Source organism: Colletes latitarsis, chromosome 1 (assembly GCF_051014445.1).
Source record: "Colletes latitarsis isolate SP2378_abdomen chromosome 1, iyColLati1, whole genome shotgun sequence".
NCBI classification, from domain to species: Eukaryota; Metazoa; Arthropoda; class Insecta; order Hymenoptera; family Colletidae; genus Colletes; species Colletes latitarsis.
This window is the reverse complement of record NC_135134.1, coordinates 56,836,275-56,853,428: the sequence shown is the minus strand read 5'-3', so window position 1 is coordinate 56,853,428 and position 17,154 is coordinate 56,836,275.

The window sequence follows — 17,154 nt, the reverse complement described above, 5'->3', positions numbered from 1 at the left end:
ACAAGAGGACAGATTTTTTGCGTCTGGGTTAGGTACACGGTAGCACATTCTTGTGCTCGGTGAGTTTTCGTTGAAACTTATTTTTCTTTCGAGTTAAAACGAAAACACACACACACACACACACACACACACACACACACACACACATTCGATGATGTACTTAAAGTGCTAAAGGATTGGTATGCATTATCAACAATCGAACAAGTGACTCCGAATCTTTCTACTAAACGACGAATTGTAAGTTCTACCGATTACTAAAAGTTCAATTAATTTGTTTATAGATATAGCGATGCGAGCCTTGATCAATTATATTGTTAGTTAAGGATGAAACGATGATACGCTTTGCTATTACAAAGGAATTTCGAACCAGACATAAATAATGTATTGTTCACAATTCGAGGACACCTATACCACTGTGTCTGGCGTCGGGACGCGTTCGGTGGGGTGGTGCCCACTTTTATAACTCCATCGACAATTTTCAGCTACCCCTCTCTTCGGTTTTCGATTTACACCGCAGACTCCACTGCGCTCTTATCCTCTTGTTTGATTTATTTTCTCTCGCGGAGGAGTGATTTTTCGAAACTTTCCCGGCAGGCGACCGATTATTGCTATTGTTGCGCCCTTTCGGTTCGACGGTTGCGTTGAAACGCTCCAAGAGTCGATGACAAATTGCCGATTCGACTCTTCTCGGTTCACGAAAACGTCTTTATCAGTCGCGTGAACTCACGATTTTCATTCGAGTTTGGTAACAATTGTAAAAAGCGAATTTTTAAAAAATACAATTTGTAGTAGATAATTGTCTCGTTGACCAAAAGGAATGACACGAAACGGTGTTTTGTAAAGTCGACAAACAGGCCACACGGTACTTTGCTGGGTAATCACTCTCGAATAACTTCCGCAAAAGCACTACTTTTGATCGCGTGTAGCTGATCCAGCGAGCGAGGCACGCCCATGTGTGTTTTTCTGTCGCAAAAACGGCGCATAAATATGGCTTGTTACGCGTGGCCCGAATCCGATTGCGTCCCGCGCCGTGTAATGGCACCCTTTTATGTTAATCGGTAACCCTTCCGCGTTTAACCAGCTGCGCACGCGTATTGTCTCGGCCGGTTTTTTTCCAACACTTTTTCCGTTCGCGGGTTCGCGTGTACGTTTTGTTAACCCGCGCTGGAACAAAACAAAACGCACGCGCATAGGTCGACCCACGTGTCTGTCGATTCGCAACGACGAACTGGGGGTCAGTTTTTGCCGTGGCCTGCGTTTCGAAGGAGGGGAGAAAAACAAGGTTACCACGCGCCGGTCGGAGGGTAAGGATCGTCTTAAAAAACGAAAGAAAAAAAAAAGAATTGTGGACTTAATGAAAAGCGAGAGTCGACGAAGCGGTTGCAAATCGCCGTAATTCGCTCTTCTAGCAACAGCCAGCCAAATTTGTTCACCCTTCCGCTTGACGATGTTGTATTATCCGATTAATCATACGAGCGTTGCTTGCTGCTCTGTTTCTTTCTTTTCTTTTGTTGGCCTTTGTATCGACTGCGTGACAAGACTACGCCTCTGGAACGCGTTACACCGTGCTACAATTGACAAACGGACGAGCAAAATGGCGATTCTTATGAAGTAATCGATGCAATTACAGTGGAACCCCGCTTTAACTCTTTGACGAGCAATCTTCGTTTGGTAGCGTTCACAAATTTTCATTACATATTTCGACGAATAATACTACATGTATCGAAATATATAGACGTATAATTAGAAATAATATAAGACGAAATGCAACGAAACTATCTGAAAACGTAAGAAATGTTTCATTACGCGTTCCACGTCGTTGCTAAGTGATTAACGAGTGATTAATGTCGTTTTCGACGTGCTTCTGAGAAACATGGACCAGAGGCGAAACATTCCAATCGAATTAAGAGCAAAAATTCACGAGCCAACGAGAACGTAAGGAAGAAATTATAGGTCTCCAAGACCTGCCTTCCAGTCAAGGGTGGGCAGACTTTAACCCTTTTAGCCCCGAGGGCATGCGCACAGGAAGGTCTGCAATGCAACCTCGGTAATTGCTGCACCGGAGACAAAATGGTAGACGTTCGTAGCGATGGCGGAATTCCTGTGCAATTTGAAACCGATTAATTATACGCAACACGAGCATCTTTTCTCGTCGAATCGACCGGTCATCATCGATCGCCGAGGCAACGTAACGCTGTGGGCAGGTCTTGGATACGATTGACCTTGGAAAAATGGTCTTCCACGTGTTTGATTTCAGAAACATTAGATGGTTTGATAGCCGATAGTGTCTACCGTGTACGCGTAAAGTCATACTCCGTTGAAAGGAAGCAATTACCAGGGAGATTTCAGGAGGGCAAAGAGGATCATGGCATCTTTTTCCCGTTTTTTGACCCTCTTCTGGTCCAGTCTTCTTCGTGGTTGATGGCGCGGTTATGCTCCGCAGTTAGCGGGGCGTGTCTTCAGTTTCTTTGAATTAAACATCATGCCCGCTTCAATCAGCCCATCCCTTCTCCTCTTTTCGCTCTTTTCCATTCCTTCTTTCTTGTCCGTTGAGTAGCGAATCTCGTCTCCTCCTTTTCTTTTTCTTCCCTTTCCTTACGCCTCTCTGTGCTTCCTTCGCTGCAGGCCGAGCTCGAGAACGTTCCGAGCGATAGGGTGAGGTCGAAGGTGAATCCAAAGGGCAGACCCCTCTTGCGAAGGCACGCGTCGCGAGATATGTTTCTTTATAAATTTGTAATCAGTTCTCGCATCGTCTTTCCGATCCTCTCTCTTTCTTCGCGTTCGCATCTTCGTCTGTTCTCGCTACCCTTCTCCCTTAAGCACGTGCAACCTTTCTTTTAACCTTCGATGCTTTATCGCGATCGCGTAAAAAGTCAGTCTCCGGGACTTGTAACTCAAGTATACGATCCACGATACCTCTTGCCCTGACTTTCGTAGTTTGTTTATTGGTATTAACACGAGAAGAAGTGTATCGAGGAGGATACGAACGCGTAGGTAAATCCATTGTTAGAGCCAGAACGTTTCCCTACGAGAGCATGTAAGTCTTGGACTCAGGTGCTCCATACCCGACAGGATGTTCATACTGGAAGCCTCCGGCACTTTGCTTTTACCGAAATTTATTTCCCCTTGCATTTTACGGGTCTTGTAAACGGGACAAGGATGGACGGACGCGTTAAAAGTATAGGGTTCACTAATAAGAGCGATAGAACTTTTAATCCACCGTATTCGTTGCTCGCTTGATCGACCGACTTTACTTGCTACTGTAAGGGAAAGTGTTGCCAAGAATGAAAATCTATCGATTAGGTATTAGGTATTTCTCAGACTTTCAAGGACTTTGGTCTTCGTCCTTACAAGATCCAGTCAAGTCAAGAGACCAAGTCTGTTAAACGTTAGACTTTTTCTTGCGAGGTCATGTTAGGTCTCTTGTTTATTCCAACAAACCACAAACTGTTGACGATCCGAAAGCAAACATTATTCCTGTTATCGATGAGATACAGTCTAATTTATTGAACGTGCATCAAAATGAAACAACAAGCACCAGATAATCTTTTGTAGTTTTCATTTTGTTTCGATTCAAAGTTTCATCGATCTCGTTTGAAAAGCCCTATACATAACAGATCGAACGTAACGATCGTCGGTGAATGGATTTTCGTTTGTATTATAATTCGCGATCGTTCGTATTTCGATAAATCCATCCAAGTTGAGTGTACCGCGTGCACGATTAGCTGCATCGACACGTGTTATGGATATGAAGTGTCACGAAAATGATTTCAGGGTGGCTTTCAAGAGGTGTACGCTTTCACAGGATATCAGACTTTTTGTGTCAAATCGATCCGCACTCGATTGAGCGAGGGTGTCACGGCGGTGTACGGATACATAACACTTGGGGCGTTTCAGAAACGATGTTAAAGGGTGTCTATTCCAACGCGTATAAATTCTGTTCGGACTACATGCGTCAACTATCGTCTACCTTTACAGCGCAACCTTTACAAACGTACAACCTAGATAGTTATTCGAATAGAATTGTAGATACAGATTAAGATATCGCGTACTGTGCAATTATGTAAACGAGCGATCGTCGATTTTTTTTGTTTTTTCATAAAAGTGTAAGTCAAATATAACGAATCGTGGGTTCCCCGTGTTGGCCGACCGACTGGATCCCTCTTCGCCTATCAATCCGGCGAGCCATCTCGCTTCACCCTTCCTCTTCCTTATCCTTTCAACTTCTTCAGAGCAGCGAAGATGTACGGCTCGATACCCTACGGCCGAGTTGCCTCGGAGCACTCGAGAAGTCCACCCCAAAGATTTGATCAGGAAAAAAAAAAGATACGCCGGCAAGGTGGAGCGAGGGGCCAAGGGTGGGACCCCAGCGGCACGGAGCGAGGGCACCCTCCGCGAAGCGCCCGGCCCGCACCCCACGCTATGAAAAAAACTTCGCTACCCCTAACGATTTTTTTTTTCCTCAACCCCATCTCGACGCACACTAATTACGTTTTTAAGCGAAATTACTTGCGAGGCAGCGTCGGCATCGCCAGCGTCGGGTTCGGCGCTGATGCTAACGGTCCTGACTGGCTCAGACCTGTCACGAACCTTTGGCGAGGGGGTGTGCGCGGCGGGGTTGGCGAATGAAATACCGCGGGGGCGCAGTTTTTTTTCTGCCGAGAATAGATGCCCGAGAAGAATACAGGGTGGCACCTCCGCTTCTCGCGGTCGAGTCACCCTCCTCCCGTGGTATTTCTGATTATAAAATGTTAAATGGCGTCGTCGACCTCGTTACTCATCTAAATTTTATTCGTTCTGGCAATTGGCCCGGTAAAGGTCGTAGAAGAATCGGCTGGGTCAGCGGAAAGTGGCAATCACGCCGTGCTTCTCCCCCACACGCCTCCCTGATCCTCTTTATTCCGACCTAACGTGATCGTTGCTCGGATTTTCGTTTTTTTGTTAATTTGATTGGCTTTTCGTTCGGACTCTGTTCGCTCGTCCTCGCGAGCTTTAATTTCTTTCTCTCTCGCTTTTTCTCGAATCGGGTATCTACGGTCTTCCATCTATATGGTAATCGGAATTCTCTCTGTTCTGGTTCTTTGAATCCCGATCCTGGCCAAGAAACCAACTGACGCGACGCGTCGCACCGTAACAACGCGTCACGTTTCCGTCCCCGAAACAAATTCTTTCTCGTCAATCCTTGCCAATATTGGCGGCCGATCGCGGTGCAGCAGTTACGCGCATCTCATGAATAATTTCGAGGTCTTCCCTCTCTGGGTCGATCGGACGGCTCGCGGGGTTTTGTGGAAGGGTGCAACCGGACCTAGGCTCGCTGCAAATCTCTCTAGATAAAAAGTCTGCACCCACCCCAGGCGCTATCACCCTAGCCGATAGTAGTGACTCACCCACGATCACCCAACCCATTTTTTTTTCAACCCCTCAGTGCCACGGATCCGTGGGTCCGCGGCTGGGTGGGTGAGGGGGGATGAATCCTTTCGCCTCGTGCTGTTCCTTGTACCTTGCTGCTTCCATCGAAAAGGGTTCGTCGACCCTGATGGAAAATTCTCATCCAGCAAGGTCGTTTATCGAATCGTGTTTCGTGTGCTCGGAACGAAAAATTATATTCAACAGCCTCGCCGCTCGAACATAAAGTACAGCTGCTTGGTAAGTTAACGATATCGATTTGCAAAAATGCATCGCAGGATTTGGTACGGGTCAGGTGAAAGGTCAGAAGTCAGGTCAAAAGCATTTCTTTATACACGGAAATATCTTTGCGAATAGTACATGCTAATAACGAGATTAATTTTTGAGAATATTGGATAACAAGTTTCCAGTCGGTCCCGAGTTACCGAAAGGAAGTGCACAACAGAGTTAATGTCAGAGGTGAAGGTAGACTTCCTAACGATCGACCATCTTTGCATCCTTGGACACCTTTCGCAACATGTATCTGTCAATTGCCTCCTATCTGACTATTCTGTTTGCTTCGCGTTACTTCTCCAATTTCTTATTCATGTCCCGTTACTAAACCGTGAATATTTTCGTATACCCTTTTTTTGGGTCTAAGGCGGGCGTTGCCTTTTTACGCGCGCATTATTTTTTATGCCTTATACAGAGCACTCTCTTTACCCTGTTCTGTCGCCATCAATCCCTTCCCCCTTTCTCATCGTGCTTCTTTCTCCTCTCTCGCTTGTCTTTTTCCTGCCCTTCTCTCACGTCGCGTTCTCTCGCCAAGAGTCACCGTCGGAGGGAGATTGTAATTTTAATTTTTAATTTTCTTTTTCGCCGATCTCAGAACCTCTGGAACTCTACGAGACCGGGGAGCAGAAGATGAGCGGAGATGGCACGGTGTCTAAATAGTTGATAAGATATGGATTCTCCTCGGTGGATTGATTAGTCAAATCCAGGCCCGGTCTAGATATAGGATTTTCCTCCAATAAGAACGACAGAACTCTCAATTATCATAGCTGCCGGATTTGTTATTCAATTATTCAATATTAATATTTATTTTGGTACGCACGAGAAATTTCCTCCTTTTCCCGTGGATCTTTTACGTAAAAAATAAAATATTTAAAAAGAAACGAGCAACGTTGGCGTTACAGATTGCCACAGAATAATGACAAGAAGCTACAAAGAGTGTATTTCTATCTTATATTTTTTGTAGTTTAGGCCCGAGACGAAGAAAGTTTCCGATTCGACGAGATGGCGCATTGAAATTAATTTTGCGTCTCGCGAAAGTTCGAAACAGACTTCGGTTCCGCGACGAGGCAACGAGCATCGAAGAGCAAAATAACGCAACAGTGATATCTCTCGAGAAACAGAATTCAGAACTTCGGTACGATAATTGGCAAGACGGGACCAAGATATTGTTTAGTCAAAAGCGAACGCGCGCCGTCGTGTTTACGCTGTTTCAGCATTAACGAACTAATTTCGCGTCTTCTTTCGTTCGCTGGGAATCATCGTTGCGACGTCCTTGTCCGTCGTGTTCCGAGGAGGAGGCGGCTGGCTGTTGCCTCGGTCACCTTTCCGCACGGGCTGAAAGAGAGGCGAATAAATAAGGAACGGGGAGGAAATATTTTGACCCTGGCCGTGTCTTCCTTCCCGCTGGATCCCGTTGTTCCGTTGGGCGGATTGTCGGCCGAGAGAGGGATGGTAGCACGCGCGATTCCCCCTCGAAGAAGTATCTTGCGTAATTAAGCAACGCAGCCGTAATGTATCCAGCGTGCAGGGACGGCCATATTGCCCCCGGTGTGGGGTGACGATGGTAGGGAAGGAGGGAGCGCGAATCCAAGTACGGAGGGTCGCTACCGGAGAAGATGGACGAGCAAAGAGAAGCTAAGGAAGAAGGACAGCGAGACGGAAACCGAGCGAGGAGAGTGGCCTGGCAGGGTGAGAGGAGGATTGCCGGGCAGAGCGAGGGTAATGATATGCCGGGTAGTCGGAGCACCGACAACCCGACCCTTCATCGGCCGGAGGAAGACCAGGAGGGGCTCAGAGTCTCGGGCTCGTTTCACAAGGCTTCTATACTTTCTCCTTGAAGCCCCGTCTTATTTCCTCCTCCTTCTTCTTCTTCTTCTTTTTTCATTTAATTCGGGAGCAGCAATTACAGACCACGAGACACCCACGTTACCGATATACCCCTTCTCGACACCGGTCGCGTTCTTTCATTGTCTCTTTCGAGGGTATCGCGGGATCGTTGGTAATAAATACGAAGAATAATACCTGCGGAGTAGTCGACGGGAGGGAGATTGTTTTTCCATGGAGCAGCGGGTCATGGTTTCGCCGTTACCAGCGGTGTTCCAATGAACCTCGAGTGGAATGGACGCCGAGAGGGTGTTGAAGGAGCTCGTGGTTCACCCCGTTCGAGGTTTCAACGGAAGGAACATGGACCAGTGACCAGCTGCGGAGAAGGTCTATCTAATTTATGGTGGCGTTAAGGGAGGACATTTTAGCGAGCCAGAGGGCTTGTTGCTCGTTCATGTTCACTGAATTAATCTCGAAATCATTGGGCGTGAACGCCACCGTCAAATCAAGTTACATCTGCTCGTCGTTCGGCACGAATAAATCATGCCCTTGATTCGCTTAAGTCGTTTGCATGCCATTAATTATACCGGAATAATGATCGATTTCTTCGTGCCCGCCCCGATTAATCGGGTTTTATCGTTATCGGAGAGCACGGGAGTGGGGGTCCAAGTCTCTTCTCTATCGGGAAAAAGGACGATGAAATTGTAAAAAATTAGTTCGTGTCGCATGCACGCGTACGTATGCGGTTACGAAATACACCGTGTCCATGCATAAATCATGATGAGTCGCGGTTTTATATACCTATACGTGTAAGTCGCATGCTCCGGTACCGGCTACTATTATGTAAATCAGCCATGGCACACCACGGTACCCACCCATAAGCGATAAAATATCCGCTATACAAGCGTTCCATTGTGAGGAATTCATAGTGGGCCTCCGAGATAGGCGGCAGAGGAAGGAAGACGTGGGAAGGGTGTGCCCAACGGTCGATCACTCGCGAATGCTGTGCAAAACGAATTTGTTTAAAGGAAAACTAACATCAACTTCATTAAATATCAACGATCTATTCGATGTAAAAATAGAATTTATTGACACGGTCACTTTACATGACCTTGATTAATCCAGGTCATCGCATGTTGTCCTCTAGCATTCTCATTGTTTTGACATTATAATGCCACGTGCAAAAGAGCTATTTTCATTTTAAAAAGTAGCTCTGGCCTCCAAAACACCTTTACCCATGGAAAAGTTCACTAACAGCGAGGTCCCCTAATTATGATTTCAAATCCTTGAAACTTTATGCGAAATGGTTTTTAATATCGCTAACATTTTAGAAAATGAAACATTATCAAACGTTACAAGAACACTGTCTGGAGTATTTTCAAGCGATGGAAACTCTTTTGTAAATATAGTCCTTTCATTACTTTGTTACGTTTTCTTTCCGCGACACACCCACACTCCGCCATGGTACAAACACATTGTTTAATTAACTAGTCGATCCTGTAATTATTACGAACAATGACTACGTTACTTTAACTCCAACGGGGTCCATTGCGTTCGTTAATAATTAAAAAAAGGAATATCTTATCTTGTATTTCATTTTTCAATCAAAATAATATCTTGTTATTGCGTGCTGAATTACAGCAAACCTCTTACGAAAAATAATATTCGTAGAAAGTTCTCGTAGTTCACAATGCGAGGTCGATTTCAAAAGGACCATTGACCTTGGACTTGAACACATTTGTGCATGTCAATGGAATTGATGCCATTGATTTTTTTCTACGGAACTACTGCCGCTATGAACCCCAAAGGGTATACGAATATGGTTTCGGAAGATATATTTCAAATCGTTTCGTCCAAGATAATTCACGTGTTCATAAATTATTGCTTTAAATCATCAATGATAAATCATTCGTTATTGACCACATTATCTTTTCCGCGTTACGTATTAGCGCGGTATACATATATATATATATATATATATATATATGTACGTTCGAAGTAACTCTTTAACGGTATAATTCAGTATACCCGTTTAAAATACGAGGGTAGTTCGAGTATGAACGAAACTTTCTTTTTACAAAATTTATTGTACGAATACTTTAGCAAGTTACGAACACGCACAAACGATCCGTACGAGTCACTTTCACCGTTACTCGATCGAAACGTGCCCCGAACTCTCGCGAAAACGTTATTTTGCTCCGATGCCGATAAATTTCGCGGTTTGCCAACGAGCGACAGTATATGTATACGAATAGGATCGACGGCGAAAAGTAAAATTCATACACGTTCCTTATGCGGCGGCGTGGTTATCGATAAGACCGCCTCCGGCGTCGCGGCGCGGCGTCCCCATAAATGTAATCCATAAAAAGGATGCTCGCAGGGTGAGCGGTAAAAGGAAATAGATCAAAACTAGGCCATGCGCGATCGCGCGAATTTACTGCATATTGGCTCGCCACCCGTTCCGAGTTCTCTCGTCGAGCTGACTGCCCCCGCGGTCGCGGTCGCGCTCGCGCTCGCGCTCGATTTCGAGACCCCTGACCGATTTGCTTACCGGGCGCTCGTTCTTCAAGGTGGAAACTCAAAGGCGGGTAGTTAGTCGTTGGTCAACCCCGGTAATTGCGCGTAACCATGGAAATGCCTGTTTGTTTGGGGGCTCTTTTGGTCATAGAGGCGAGGGCGCGGAGGGTGAAAGGGTACGCTTTCGAGGCCACTGAATGCAAAGAAGGGTTGCAGAGGGTCGGCCGGAAGTCAAGGACGCATTCACTGACTTCGAGAAACTCGGCCAGCGTTCCTGGCCCTTTTTTAAATATTTTTTTACACCAAGGCTGCGCACGAGAAAAATAATGACCAGTGGAAGACGAGCGAACGTCCAAGATATTTCAATCTAATTTTTCTCATTGTAAATAAAGATATATTCAGGATGGGTACACCGCTGTCTCGTATCGTAGAGTTACTTTCGATCGAGTACCGAGGAACAAATTGTGTTTCGTCGATTCGAATATCGATAGGTTCTTTGTGTTCCGGTCCCTCGTACGCGGAACATTGGGATACGGGCAATACATCAATCTTTATCGAGTACTTTCGACCGCGCCACACTATTAAACTACGATTCTTTACCGCGTAAATACGTGGCGCGGTATACATATAAACATACTTTCGTAAATCACACTGATCACGTTTCATGACGCTTCGAAGGAGTGTCGTTAGAAAAATGATCTCTAATTAAAACAAATACAATAAACCAATGGCTGCGGTTCTGATCCCGCGATGGAATTTTGAAACGTGGGTACTATTTAACATTTTCCAATGACCGTTGAGCGGAACGATCTGCCTGCAACCGTGTGCCCGACGAAAAACTTTAGTGCTCGCTACGAGCACGAATGCTAATTTTGTATTCGTCCTGGAACGCCGCCGTTCGTTGGGAGAGGAATAAGGAAGAGGACCGTGGGCGTCGGTGGAAGGGAGATGGGACGAGAAGGACCATTGGAAGGGTGAAAAAAAGGGTCGAAAAAAAAACGATGGTAAGTGCGAGAAAGAGAAAGGCGTAGCGCGAAAGGCCAGGGAGAAAGAGTGGTGCAGAGAGGGGTATAACCGAGGCATCCCCACTCGGTGGGCCATCCGCCCCTGAAAAAAGAGTTAATATTGATCCGTTTTTTTATTTGAGTCACCCCCAGGTTTTTCACCCTCGCTATTTTTTCTTCCCTCGGCTGCAGGGATCGCCGCGGCGGCGGCGGCGGCGGCGGCGGTGACGGCGGCGGCAGCGGCGGCGTGCCGCTGGTACGACAGAGACGGAATTAGTGTTTCTATAGCAACTCTCTACCCCGTCCTTCCGTTCGTTTCTACGTCCGTCCGTCAGTACGTCGGTCCGCTCGTCCGTGGAAGTCCGCTGGTCCGAATTATCCCTCCCAATTCTGAGACTTCGCAGCCCTTCGGTCGCGTTACCGAGTACCCTATTCTGAGAAGAAATCACGATGTATACAGGGTGTTTCTCAATATGCGTACAAGTACCGCGCGAAGATATTTATTTAGGGCCCAGGGTGCCCTACAGGGTGCAGTTTCGTAGGTGGGACTCGATTCGCGTTCAAGGGGTCTTTGCGCGAGGCAAGCACGTCTTCCTTTAGGATCTGAAAGTCACCAGTTTACAAAAGTAACAAAGTAGAAGGAATTAACTTTTACACAACTTATGTACCGCTGAGTCTGCCATGTCGTTCTTCCGCATTCCAAGTTGCGCTGAGAAAATGAGCAATTAAAAGTTTTTATGCCACGTTATCGGGTAACATTGAAATTCATGAATTCAGACCCAGTGAGGAGGTTGGCTACCAAATCCGTATCCGTGCCAAGACATGTTCCACATATTCCAGAGTTTATGATCAGACGCGTATCAGCTAACAGGTGGGCATTTTCAACGTTCCCTTCGGAATCTAATCGATGGTAGGTAATACACGAAAATGGCTATGACTTTTAAACAATATCGTATCACCCATACGTTCGAGATAAATTTTTTCGACGTCTTTGACTTACGACTTGAACCTTTGCGATAGTTATACCATACGTTAAGAACCATTGTAATACTTCGTACAGTGTTCCGTCTTCTTCGATGTCCTGATTCGAAATCGTCGCCGGTTGCAAGTCCAATCAGACACCAGAATTTCCTGAATAAAAGTAAATACGATGTAATCGTAGTACAAAATCCAATTCAAAGTTTGTTTATTCGTTTTAAACAAACTGGTATTGCAAACGTGCGACTGCTTCCTCTATTTGATATTTAAATGATACGTAAGCAGATAGAAAATCGAGGCGATAAAATAAGAAGGAATAACGATAAATTAGAAACCTTGGATTCGAGCATGCAATAGGGATCATTTATAACGACTGATAGACACGTAAAATCTTACCTCGATCCGGGTATACGCGCGGTTTTCTTCCGCTTCGAATGCAGCAGATATTCGGTAGAGTTAAATTCACCCCAAATCAGGAAATATGAAGCTCCGATCGTGCTTTCGTATATCCTCGCGGGAGGGTTGGTTCCGCGGGATATCCTTCAGACTGTAAGTCGATGCATATTTCAGAGACTCAGCCGCGCTTTGTTCCGGAATATGCTCTGGGCGAACGTTCTCTTCTCCTCTCGTTCTTTTGCATTCCCTTTGACCAGTACCCTCCAGCCTAATAACACCCTTTTACCACTCACTCGTACCCTGGAATCTGTTTAATGCTCACGATATCGGCTCTTCTGCGATGAAAGCGACCTCGAGTTTTTCAGCTTCGCAGTTCACGAAATCTAATTCACCAAGGATAGCTTTTAAGCAACGCGTTAAATCGAATAGTCTACGACCGACGCGACGGTTTACGTTTCTTTATCGTAGCTTCGGAATCGAATGAGTTCATAGTCTAAGAAAGTTAAGAATTGCTACACAAGTATCGTCTTCGCGTTCGCGAAGTAACTACATTTCACGACTCGTATGTATTGTATTTACCTAACAATCAAAGATTTTGTGAAAAACAGTCGACGATATTCGTTGAATGAAATTCCCTATTTTTGGTGGCGAAAGGTTGCCATTCCCGTCGTCGAATTCGGTTAGTGTAACGCGATAAAAAAAATATGTATGTAAGTCCATTCGGTCCAATTCTTACTAGGGCTGGACCGTTCCTTGCAGGGAATTGGCTCCTGCGACAGTCGAAGCGTGCTGCGTTGCAGGCTGCAGGGGTTACTTATCACGGGGGTGGTTCTCGAGGGGTTTGACAACCCCTTGCCGCGACGGTGTTACACCTAAGCGGGCGGACCCCTTGGATCGTTTCGTGTTCGAATCCTCGTTTTTACGAGAACCGAGCTTACTTTTACGCGAAACTTGTGGAAGCTTCGCGGCATTTCCCGAAGGCTACGTGATTGCGTACCGAAACTACGTTGTAACGTGCCAGGGATGTCTTTAAAATACACATCTTTACGGTGGCTTTCGTGGTTCCCTCGCTTCGAGACACCTTTATCGCTGGAGAACTCGATAAGAGAACGATCGTACGTGGAAATAGTTGATACGAAAACAACGGATCGGTTCGAAAATAATGATCCTCTACGAAAATACATTTGTCGAGGAAAAATAATTTTAAGCGTCTTTTGGTACCTTTCGTAGAAATTATCTTCGTAAAAACTATTTCGACTAGGCAGAAACTTTATCCTTTTTATCGTGGACTCTAGCCTTTGGCAACTAGCAGAGATGAACTTTGCGCACAGTTGAACTTTGAACCGCATAGTATGCATTTCCATAAACATCCGGAGTCTATTAATAATGGCAATTTTTATGTATTTCCATCAACGACGCACTGTCAAGTACCCGATGAAATATAGAATTTAATTCCGTCGTCGACGAAAGAACGTCTCTTATCAGTTTTTTTAATTTCGTTATGCGATTGCAACGTAAATTGGTTTATTACTCGTTAGTCGCGCTATTTTGAACGATTCTGAAACGAGCCCGCGTAGAACGTGACACCTGTCACTTAGAGAACTGGACTTGCCATGGACATTAGCTAAGATTACAGCCGATAAATGCATACGGTAATAAAGATAGGAAAGCAGGTGAAAACTTCGAGCCCGTTGTATCCGAGCGTTTCTCCGATTTTATCGACGAATTTTCCACACAAGCGGAAACCACGCGCCACGGGCGTCACTGTACACCGGTGAAACGACACGGGCATTTCGAACTTAATTTCCCGGAAACGATTGGTAACGTCAGAGTCACTGAACTTGGACGAAGTGACATCTCTGCATTTAACTCGTCGATGCCTGGATTATCCAAACGCATCCTATACTTGTCTCTGGTATACAGAATCTTTATAAACAATAATCGTAGACTGCAGTACTTTGTATCCTTGTGCTCGCAACCGCAAACGATTAATAGCGGATAATCGAGAACAAGCTGTTTTTGAACGAAGGCTAGTAAGAAGATTTCATAGGTCTAGGTTCTATGTTAATTTACAATCGATAGTTTTGCCATTACACGTTATTCGTGGTAGAAATTTATTTGAAATATTCCATAATCATCGTGGATAATTATTCAGATTAATGTTTCCGTACGTGTTGCTTAATAGTAATAGTTAAGACAGTACGATAAAACCAAGATAACAAGAACATATTTTTCCGCTTTTCTTTGTCAATGTTTTGCAGTCACCTAAATGAGTGATAACCTTTAATAAAAAGATAAGTTTGCTTAAAAGAAATTTATTTGTTCGGTAAATTGAATTTTCGAGAATGAATTTCATCGTTTAGAGTGAATCTTGTCACCGACAACGCAAGCGTATTATTTTTCAAGATACTTTCTAAATATTTTCAAAGTTTCATCATTTTTTAAATATCACAACGCAACAAAATATCGGGCGTTTCGAAATATTAAAACGCTCGCAACATCTTAACCTTTGCCCCTTGCGAAAATAAATTTTAGTAATTCCAAAGCGCCGAGCAACTTTGTATCTCTTCACGATGACTTGTAAGCGACTAACAAATCAAACGGTTTGCCCAGAGTTCTCAATCTCTCGTTCGACAGACCTGTAGAGTTAATTTAAATAATGGTTGGCTGAACACGCGTTATCTCGTAGGATCGAACATTCTGTCTGAAAAATATCGATGGTTCGTGACACGGGATTCCCGAAGGTCGCGCAACTTGTGTCTAGCGATTTTGACTCGTGGCAAAAGGATTCGCCATATGGTCGGCTACTTATCGTTAGATGTGCCACGAGAACTGAGTATTCGATTCCCGAGAGCCAACGGTGCTTCGAGGAACGAGGCCCATTTATTTGGCGTATGCTGTATAATTAGGCCTCGAGAGCGGGCCTCGCCGGAGAGCTTATTGTCCTTTTTTCCTCTCTACCGCTCGGTGGAAAACGAGTTTCGAAAATATATTGTTCGGCCCCGTGCGGTCGGTCGAAATTCGGAACCGCTTCTCTTCGTCGTCCAGTAGAAGAGCGCTTCCGGAAATACCTGGTCATCTGGATGGAGGATGGAACAACAGTTTTCGGGGAAAGTTTTTAATGGGTGCAACGGAAAACGATGACCGTTTCGGGCAATAAACATCCGTGGTTCTTCGAAATTCCATCCTGCGTCGTTTGCATGGAAATCGAGCTCTCGATGGCCGCGGTTCAAGGTTACGCCCGAAGGAGAATCGTCGTTTCGTGCCGACGACGCTCGAAATAGGGCTGTCGATTTTTTTTTCATTGTGCCGCCATATGTCGGGAATAAAGCTGACTTCCGTAAAAAGGGAAGTCATTTAAATTTAGGCTGTTTATGGAATTTTAGAGCCGATCCGGGGGAGAAAGAGAGCGAAGAGGACGAAGAGGGTGCGTCTGCGCCCGCGACTCACCGATAAATTTTAATTTCACGTTTATTCTGAGCTCTTGCGAACGGGGATACTTTTAGTTATGCTTTATTCAGTAAAGATTTAGATTACAAATTATGAATTAATTTCCACTGGGTTGTAAGATATTCAATGAACTGCTTTTATAAAATGGAACGTTTCCATTCTGTTTGTGTTTTTTGATAAAGTCGTCGAGTAAAATAAATTATCGCGGCTGTTTAAACCCTGGTTAACGGGACACGTTTTATCGGGTCGAGAAATGTTCGAGGAAAACGCATACCGTTCTCCAGCCTCGAATAGGCAACCCCGTAAGCGAAAGTACTTTCTATGCGTGCCTGGATTTCACGTAATTTTGGGTTTCTCCCAGTAAATGGTATCGCATTTCTTAGAACGCTGCATCGGATTGGTGCATTGTCAACGGCGGGCCACCTAAGGGCCAAGGGTGGCAGTCAGGATCCCTTTCATCCCTCTTTCTTCACGGCAGCACGCGCGCTTTGCCTCTATAAAGGAGCTTTTTTTTACCAGAAAGACAAGAAAAAAATAACACAAGGAACGCAGGAAGGTGGGAGCGGAAGAGGGTAAACGCCGCTCCTTCTGCCTCTTGTCCTCGTTGCTTTTAGGGACGCGTGGCGTGCACACGACGTCATTATTTCACGTCCACGACCGGAGTGCCGCGATGGAAAATTTATGGCGAACTAGTTGCGCCGCGTTTCCAGAAAATTTCAGTCGCTCTGTGCCCATTAAGGTCTATTTAACGATCGTTTTCAATCTTCGAGCGCCCAACGACTTCCATTAAGGGTGTTTCGACATACGACGATAGAAAGCTACTTCTCGACTACCCTTCCTTCGCGTCCATCTATTTCTCCTCTAATTGTACGTTTCGCGTCGTCAACGACACGCTTGATTCTTTCCTTTGAAAAAATATTGCACCGTCGAACATATATTTTCCAAAACGTGGTATATCTGAGAACCCAATTAGTTTTTAATTAAATTATCGCGTTTAAATATCGACGTTTTGGGAGTGTCTCGCACTGGTGCGTGTAGCGGTTATGGTCCAGCTTGCGTATTGATACCTATTTCGTACCGGTACCTCAGGTAGCAACATAGCGGTCCAGAGACCTTGGAGCTTTCCGGAGTCTGACCTCGAAAATAGTCCGCCTACGAATGCTCGCCGTTTACTTCGCGTCGGTCGAATTTTTTGATGCGTTCATCTACGATAGATCTATCTATGTATAGCACCAAGAGGGGGCTTGAGTAAATGCACTTGTCTGATTATTAACATAATATTCTATGTAAAAAAAGTTATCGCTAC